Raw genomic sequence first — 7393 nt, forward strand, 5'->3', positions numbered from 1 at the left:
GAGGGGGGGCTGACTTCCACCAGCCAGTCCTCATGGCCTGTCTAGGGCAACTGGACTTTAACCAGCTCCCGCCATCGCTCTCTCAACACCCCGCTGTCACGGCATGTACACCTCTCCAACAATTCGATCACACATTGCCTTGTCCTGGGCACTCATGCTGTATCTGTCTGACAGATAAATATGCTTTTTAAATAAATATTCCTTCTATCTCTCCTGACAGCCCCACAGAACCATCACAAGTTCCTTGCATGCAGTAAGCATTTAATAGCATTTGTCAAATAAACAAGTGGTGGAGAGAAAATCTCCAGGCAAGCTCACATGAAAGGCAGGAGAGAAGCTGGTGCTCCTCAGGCATCTGGGAGTCAGTCTGCGTGCCTTGGTTACGGGGCTTGGAAAAGGCACAAGGCTCCCAGTGTGGTGCATTAATGCACATGAAATAGGATCCTAGAACTTCCGAAGTGATGGCAGCTAGACGCCATGGCAGGAGAGAAGAAAGGAACAGAGGCTGCAGCTGGACAAACGCACCAGTCAGCTAACTCAGAACCAAGCCCACCGACACCAGTTGGCTCTGGTACACAGCACCCCTTCATCAGGTGTCCGGGCCTTTAAATCTTTCTGTGAGGAAATTGACCATCTTTCTTCTGAGGAGTGGCTGGGAGATCTGAAGCCAACCTTTTGGCTAAAAGCCTGCCGAATTATGTGTTACTGCAGCCTAAACTAAGGACCGTGTGTAAGACCAAATGAGGAAAAATATCTGGGCTGTGTCCTCCAAATGCAATGAATTATGACTGCTATTCCTTTTAATTTGGCTTACAGACAGACTTAGCAATTATCAATAATGTAGACAAGAATGTGTTGGAAATAAAGAGGTGCACTCAGGAAAAACAATGCAGAACAAGAACAAAGGGAAAACAAAATAGACCAACTAAGAGAGAGGCAATGGCAAATGCTACATGAAATCTAAAAGAAGAAACTAAAGATATTATTCACGTATTAGCTTGAGGGTAATGTTTCATTCTGGGGCCAATTATTGCAAGGAAGAAGCTAGAAAAATGGAAGCAATAAACTATCATTTAAACAGGAAAAATGCATTATGTGGTATGTAAGTGGAGTGTATTTACATGAACCAGAAAAGGAGATTTCCAATGAAGAGATAGGAACCAAAAAGGTCTTTGAACACAGAAGATGGAAACTTCAAGGAGGAGAAGAAACCATGCAGAAAAGCTTAGCAAGTCCTGAAATCCCGAGCACTTTGTTGACTGTATCCTGTATTGTTATACATAAGGGCATGTCAGGGCCAGGAAAACAGGTTCCTGGCAGGCAGCAAAGGTGTCTCCTCCGTCCCGGCCTCTTCTTTAGATTTGAACAGTATTCAGCACATACCCTCAAGTGGCCAACACAGAGTTCTTGGTTGTCTTGGAGACTCACGAGATATTCAGTACTCTTCTTCAGCACCACAACTCATACACATTTAGGTGAGGACGTCTGAATCAAATATTGTTGTTGGGAGGCTCTGTTGAGTCAAGCAGGGCTCATAGTGATCCTGTGAGCAAAAGATCTGAACCCCGTCCCATCCTGTGCCAACCTCATCATCTGCGACACACGAGCCCACTGCTGCAATCAAGTGACAATCCATTTGGTTGAGGGTCTTCCCCTCTTTCACCATCCTTTCCACGCATACTGTCCCTCTCCAAGAAACAGCTTTTCCTAGAAACATGTCCAAAGTATGTGAGACAAAGTTTCGCTGTCCTTGCCTCCAAGAAGCACTCTGGCTGCACCTTCTCTGAGATATGTCTGTCTGTTCTTTTGGCCGTCCATGGGATAGCCAGCCAGCATTCCTCTCCAACACCACAGTTCAAAGGGCTCAATTCTTCTCCTGTTGTATCTATTCTCATCCAAGTCTCAGATACATAGCCAGTGAAAAGGCCATGGTCTGAATCAAGCACACCTTCACTCTCGAACTAACATCATGGTTCCTCAGTAAATTGCCAAGGTCCCTGACTTTCCCAGAGTAATCTGTCTCCTGACAGCTGCTACTAAGTGTGTTGCTATTGGGACCAAGTAAGAAGAAGTTGTTGACAGTTTCAATCTTTTCTCCATCTATCATGTTGTCTATCAGTCCAGTGGTGAGAATCTTTGTTTTCTTGACACTGAGATGTGATCCTTATTGAAGGCTGCAGTGTTTGTTCTTCTGCAGCAGGTGACCTCCTCACTTTCAGTGAACAAGGTTCAATTACTGCATAAAGAGAGAGGAGAGATTATTTAGGTTATCTAACTAAACTAAGGCTGGAATTCATTTTGAAAGCCATCTACAGGAGCTGGCTTTTACAGGAGCTTGGTGGCCAGGATTGGTGAGCGTTATGGTGGAGAGTTGATTTGTTGAGGGGACTGAAGGGAGGGGATACAGCCTCCTAGTTAAAAATCCGTTAGAGCCCGAGGGCTGCAGGCCATCAGGCCTGGTTAAAATTGTTTTTTGTCAAACATTCTTCTAAGTGGTATAGCACTGCTCTTCCGATTTGCTGTACAGAGGTGACTCGTGGTTGATGTGAAGCTGAACACTGTGACACTGATGTGTCAAATGCGATAATGGTCACCCATGGTGGACAGTGTTTGGTGGAGCTCCCAATTAAAACAAGCTTGGAAGCAGGAGTGGCATCCACTTCCAAAAGAGGTTGCCTACAGAAACCCTAGAAACTTGGAGAAATGATGAAAGTTAGACAAGTGTTCAGGTCATAGAGTCTCTATGAGTTGTCTACGACTCGACAGCACTTAACAACAGCAACCACAACTAAAACAATACTAATCATGGAGCCTACACAAAGTCGGTGAAGAAGAGAGAAACCCTCAACCAGGTGAAGGACACAGAGTCACAGGGAGCACGAACATACCAGTGCCTGTGGGGGCTGCACAGCATTGGACAGTGGTCAGTTTGGTTGTCCATGGGTCACTATGAATCAGGAGGGTACCTAACAACGGTGGTTTCTTCAGAACCTCAGCGCTAGACTTGAACATGTGCCACATGGGGTCGGCCGCCTCCCTGCTGCTTTTCCTGCTGCTGGTGTGTTGGATTCTCTTCTCTGGCTTCCTAGTGGTGTCTGCTCTCCCTTGAGGGTCACAGGGCATCCTCAGAGTGGCCTTCTCAGCTGGGTTTCTGCCTCCCGCCCTCCCAGTTCTAACTCGTCCTTCTTATATCAAGGTCACTAGAAGCAGCCTGCGATTCACTTCTTGTCAGAGCGGCCCAGTGAGGGAGCGGTCTCAGGCCATGGGAGAAAGGGGAGCAAGGACAAAAGGCCAGTAAAGACAGAGTCTGTCATGGTGGCCAGCTCGAGCCTGCAGTCAAGGGAAGTTCTGAGTGACAATGATAAGACACAGCCGGTTCCAGTTTGAGGTGAACGACCAGTGTTTGAGGGTCGTGTCTGTGGGAAGGGGATTTCACCTCCCAGAGGGTCCCCTACAACAAAGATAATCATCAGGAGAGGGCTGCACCTGTGGGTAGGACATCCAGGCAGGATGCCAAGGACACACTCATGTGATTCTCACAGTGGGTCCCCAGGCCAGCAGCACCTACCTCACTCAGGAACTGCTCACAAATGTAAATTCTCCGGCCTACTGTCACGGTTCCTCCATTGTGTATAGTCAGAGACCTGTTAATTCAGAAGTGGATCATCAATCAATCCTTCTTCCTAGTCTCTCTTAATCATTGAGCTCCACCAAAATCCATTCACCGTGGGTGACCCCGTCTGAAACACTGGTGGCACAGCTTTCAGCACCACAGCATCCACAGTGCAGCAAACAGACAGACAAGAGCTGCACTCATTAGAATACAGACCATCTGTAACTACAAAGCAATTAACCTTCAGATTGCTCATAAGCCACATCGTGGTGGACAGAGGGAAGACTGAGACTGTCAGTGACTCCATCTGTCTTACACCCACGGTCAGTACACTTGCTATTAGCAGTCAGGAGACTAGGAGACTTATTGTACTGGGAAAGTCTAGTCAGGGACTTCTCCAAATTACTAAAGAGTAATGATGTTCGTCTGAGGACAAAGGTGTGCACCGGATTCATACCATAGTCTTTTCAGTTACTTGCTATGCATCTGAGAGCTAGACAATGACTAAGAATTACAGAAGAAGAATTGATGCCTTGAACTGTCCCATGGACTGCCAAAAAAAAAAAAAACACCAAACAGATACATCTTGGAGGAGGTACAGCCAGGATGCTCCTTCGAGGAAAAGATGATAAAGCTTTGTCTCACATTCTTCGGGCATGTTGCTAGGAGAGGCTGTTCCTTGGAGAGGGACATCGTGCTTGGAAAGATCATGAAAGAGAGAAAGACTCTCAACTACGTGGACAGACACAGTGACTTCCGCATGGGCTCTAGTGCGTCAGGAGTTGTGAGAATGGTACAGGAGAGGAAAAAGCTGAAATTTGTTGTTCATAGGGTCGCTATGACTTAACAAAAACTAAAAACAATAATAACACTGTTACTATTTCCACCAGGTTGTAGTTGGGAGATCAAAGAATGAACTGGAGAAACACACAATCTAGGCTGAGAAAGGCTGAAGCAAAGTTGATTGAAGGAAGTCAAAAGGAAGCAGGCTGTTATTGTTGGGGGATTTCAGAGGGTTAGGGAAGCCTTTGTGATTTCACTCTGTCTTTCTTTATGTCGTTGGTCTCTTTGAAATTTGCCACTACTTTTTGCCTAATTGCTGGGATTGGCATGCGTTCCAGTTTCTGCCATTTCTGATCGCTGGAGACAGCATGTAAACTGTCTTTGCTGCTTCTAATCTGAGAAGTGGGCATGTAGACTTTCTCTGCCACTTATCCAGTGACAGTGATGGCCCATCAGCTGCCTGTGTGTGCTGTCTCCCTATGGACCAGAGGTGAATGGACTTTTTCTCTCTGTTCTAGGACCTTCAGCCTCCCTTCTCTCTACGTCCCTCCTCTCAGCCTCCCTGAGCCTCTCTGTTTCTTTCTCCCTCTGTTCCTTTTTCTCCCCACCTATGCCCCAGTGCCATAGTCTGTAGAACCACACTATAATCCAAAGGTGGCACCTGTATGACAGTTCAAATCCCAGGGTTCCACAGAGAAAAACCTACAGAATCACAATCTCAGGGGCCAGGACCCCTAACCCACTGTCCATGAGATTTCCAGGACCATCACCTTGAATCATCTCACAGAGTTCATGAATTATTCATCACTGCTGTTGTTGCTACTTGCCATCAAGTCAACTACAACTCATAGCAACCGTACGAACAGGCCTATGCTGAGCCAATCTCACTGTCTCTGACACATCAGACTCCACTGCCATAGTCACTATGTCAATCCATCTCATCCAGGGTCTTCTTCTCCTGTGCTGTCCCTCCACCCTTCCAAGCACGATGTCCTTTTCCAAGGGTTGGTCCCTCCTGGCCACATGTCCAAAGTAGGTGAGACAGAGCTTCAAAATCCTAGCCTCCAAGGAGTAGCCTGATTTCCCCTCTCCTGAACAGACCTGTTTGTTCTCTGGGCAGTTCATGAAATGGTCAATATTCTTCAGCATCACAGCTCAAAAGCATCAATTCTTCTCCTGTCACTGTTAGTCATTCTCCAGCTCTCAGATGCATAGCAAACAACTGAGTACTGTTAATTCCCCACTAATATCTCTCCATTGTCTAAGAACATGTAATCTCTCTTTATTTATTGCCGTGATTGCAGTGGTTATGTGCCATCGAATCACCTGCAGCATATAGTGACCCTATGTACAGCAACTCTGAACCTGGCCCTGTACTGAACCAGTCTCACTGATTGCGACACATCTATCCCCATTGCCCCAGTTACTATCCAATCCATCTCATAAAGAGTCTTCATCTCCTACGCTGTCCCTCCACCCTTCCAAGCACGATGTTCTTTCCAAGGGTTGGTCCCTCCTGGCCACATGTCCAAAGTAGGTGAGACAGAGCTTCAAAATCCTAGCCTCCAAGAAGACAGACCAATTTGTTTTCTTGGTATGTTCAAGATTCTTCCCCAGCAGCACAACTCAAAGGCATCAGTTCTTCTTCTGTCCTCCTTAGTAATTGTCCAGCTCTCTGATCCATAGCAAGAAATTTGCGAAGACCATAGCCTGGAACAGGTACATCTTAGTCTCCAGACTGACGTCATTGCTTTTTAGTACTATGGAGAGGTCCTTGACAGATTTTTCCAGTGCAGTTCATCTTTGGGTTTCCTGACTGCTGGTGCCAAGTGTTGATTATGGAACTGAGCAAGCTCTAACAACCTCAGTCTCTTCTTCATCTATCATGATGCAGCCAGTTGTCCTAGTGGGAAAAATCTCTGTCTTCTTGATGTTGAACTGCAACACATATTGAAGACTACAGTCCTTGACCCTCTGCAGCAGGTGCTTCAGGTCCTCCTCAGTTTCAGCAAGCCAGGTGTGTCATTTGCATAATGCAGATGTCAATGACTCCTCCACCAATCCTGATGCCACATTCCTCCTCATATAGCCCAGCCTCCTGAATGATCTGTTCTGCATGTAGATTGATAAGGTACGGAGACTGGATGCATCCCTGATGCATTTCTTTGCTCATTTTTAACCATGAATTATTTCCTTGCTCTGTTCTTAGGTCTGCTTCCTGGTGCAAGTATAGGGTTTCACATAATCTGTAAGAGAAAATAAAAGCTCTTCAAGTTAGTAATAAATGCTTAGATGGATCATGGCTGAAAGAAGAGAGTACCAGAAAAGTGTCTGTCTGTGTTTCATTGACTATGCAAAGGCATTTGACTGAGTGGGTCACAACAAACTGTGGCTGACTCTGAGAAGAATGGGAATCCCAGAACACTTGATTTGCTTATGCAAATCCTATACTTGGTTGTACTGGAAGTACTAGCTAGGACAACATGACAAGAGAAGGAAATAAAAGGCATTCAGATCAGCAAAGAAATGATTAAACTATCACTATGTGCAGATGATATGATAGTGTGGACAGAAAATCCCAAAGACTCAACAAAAACAAAAAACCTGCTACAGCTAGCCATTTTAGTACAGTGGCAGGATATAAGATCAATGTCCAAAAATCAGAGGATTCCTCTAAAATAACAAAAAGAATTCAGAAAAGGAAACCAAGAAAGCAATACCATTTATAATAGCCAACCACAAACTGAGATACTTGGGAGTGAACCAAACTAGAGACACAAAAGACCTACACAAAGAAAACTACAGAGCATTTCTGCAAGACACAATGAAAGACCTAAAGAAATTAAAATATGTGTCCTTTTAAGCATTATGATTATATAAGCATTCGGAATGAGGGTTGCAGAGTGGAGTATACTCGGGGTGGGGGTGGGAGGTGAGGAGGGATTGTGTACCCATGAAGGAGTTTTTCTTTTGCTTTTCAAGGAGAGGAGCGAACTG

This window comes from Elephantulus edwardii, unplaced genomic scaffold (assembly GCF_000299155.1).
Source record: "Elephantulus edwardii isolate Elephantulus edwardi_28Jun2011 unplaced genomic scaffold, EleEdw1.0 scaffold00274, whole genome shotgun sequence".
NCBI classification, from domain to species: Eukaryota; Metazoa; Chordata; class Mammalia; order Macroscelidea; family Macroscelididae; genus Elephantulus; species Elephantulus edwardii.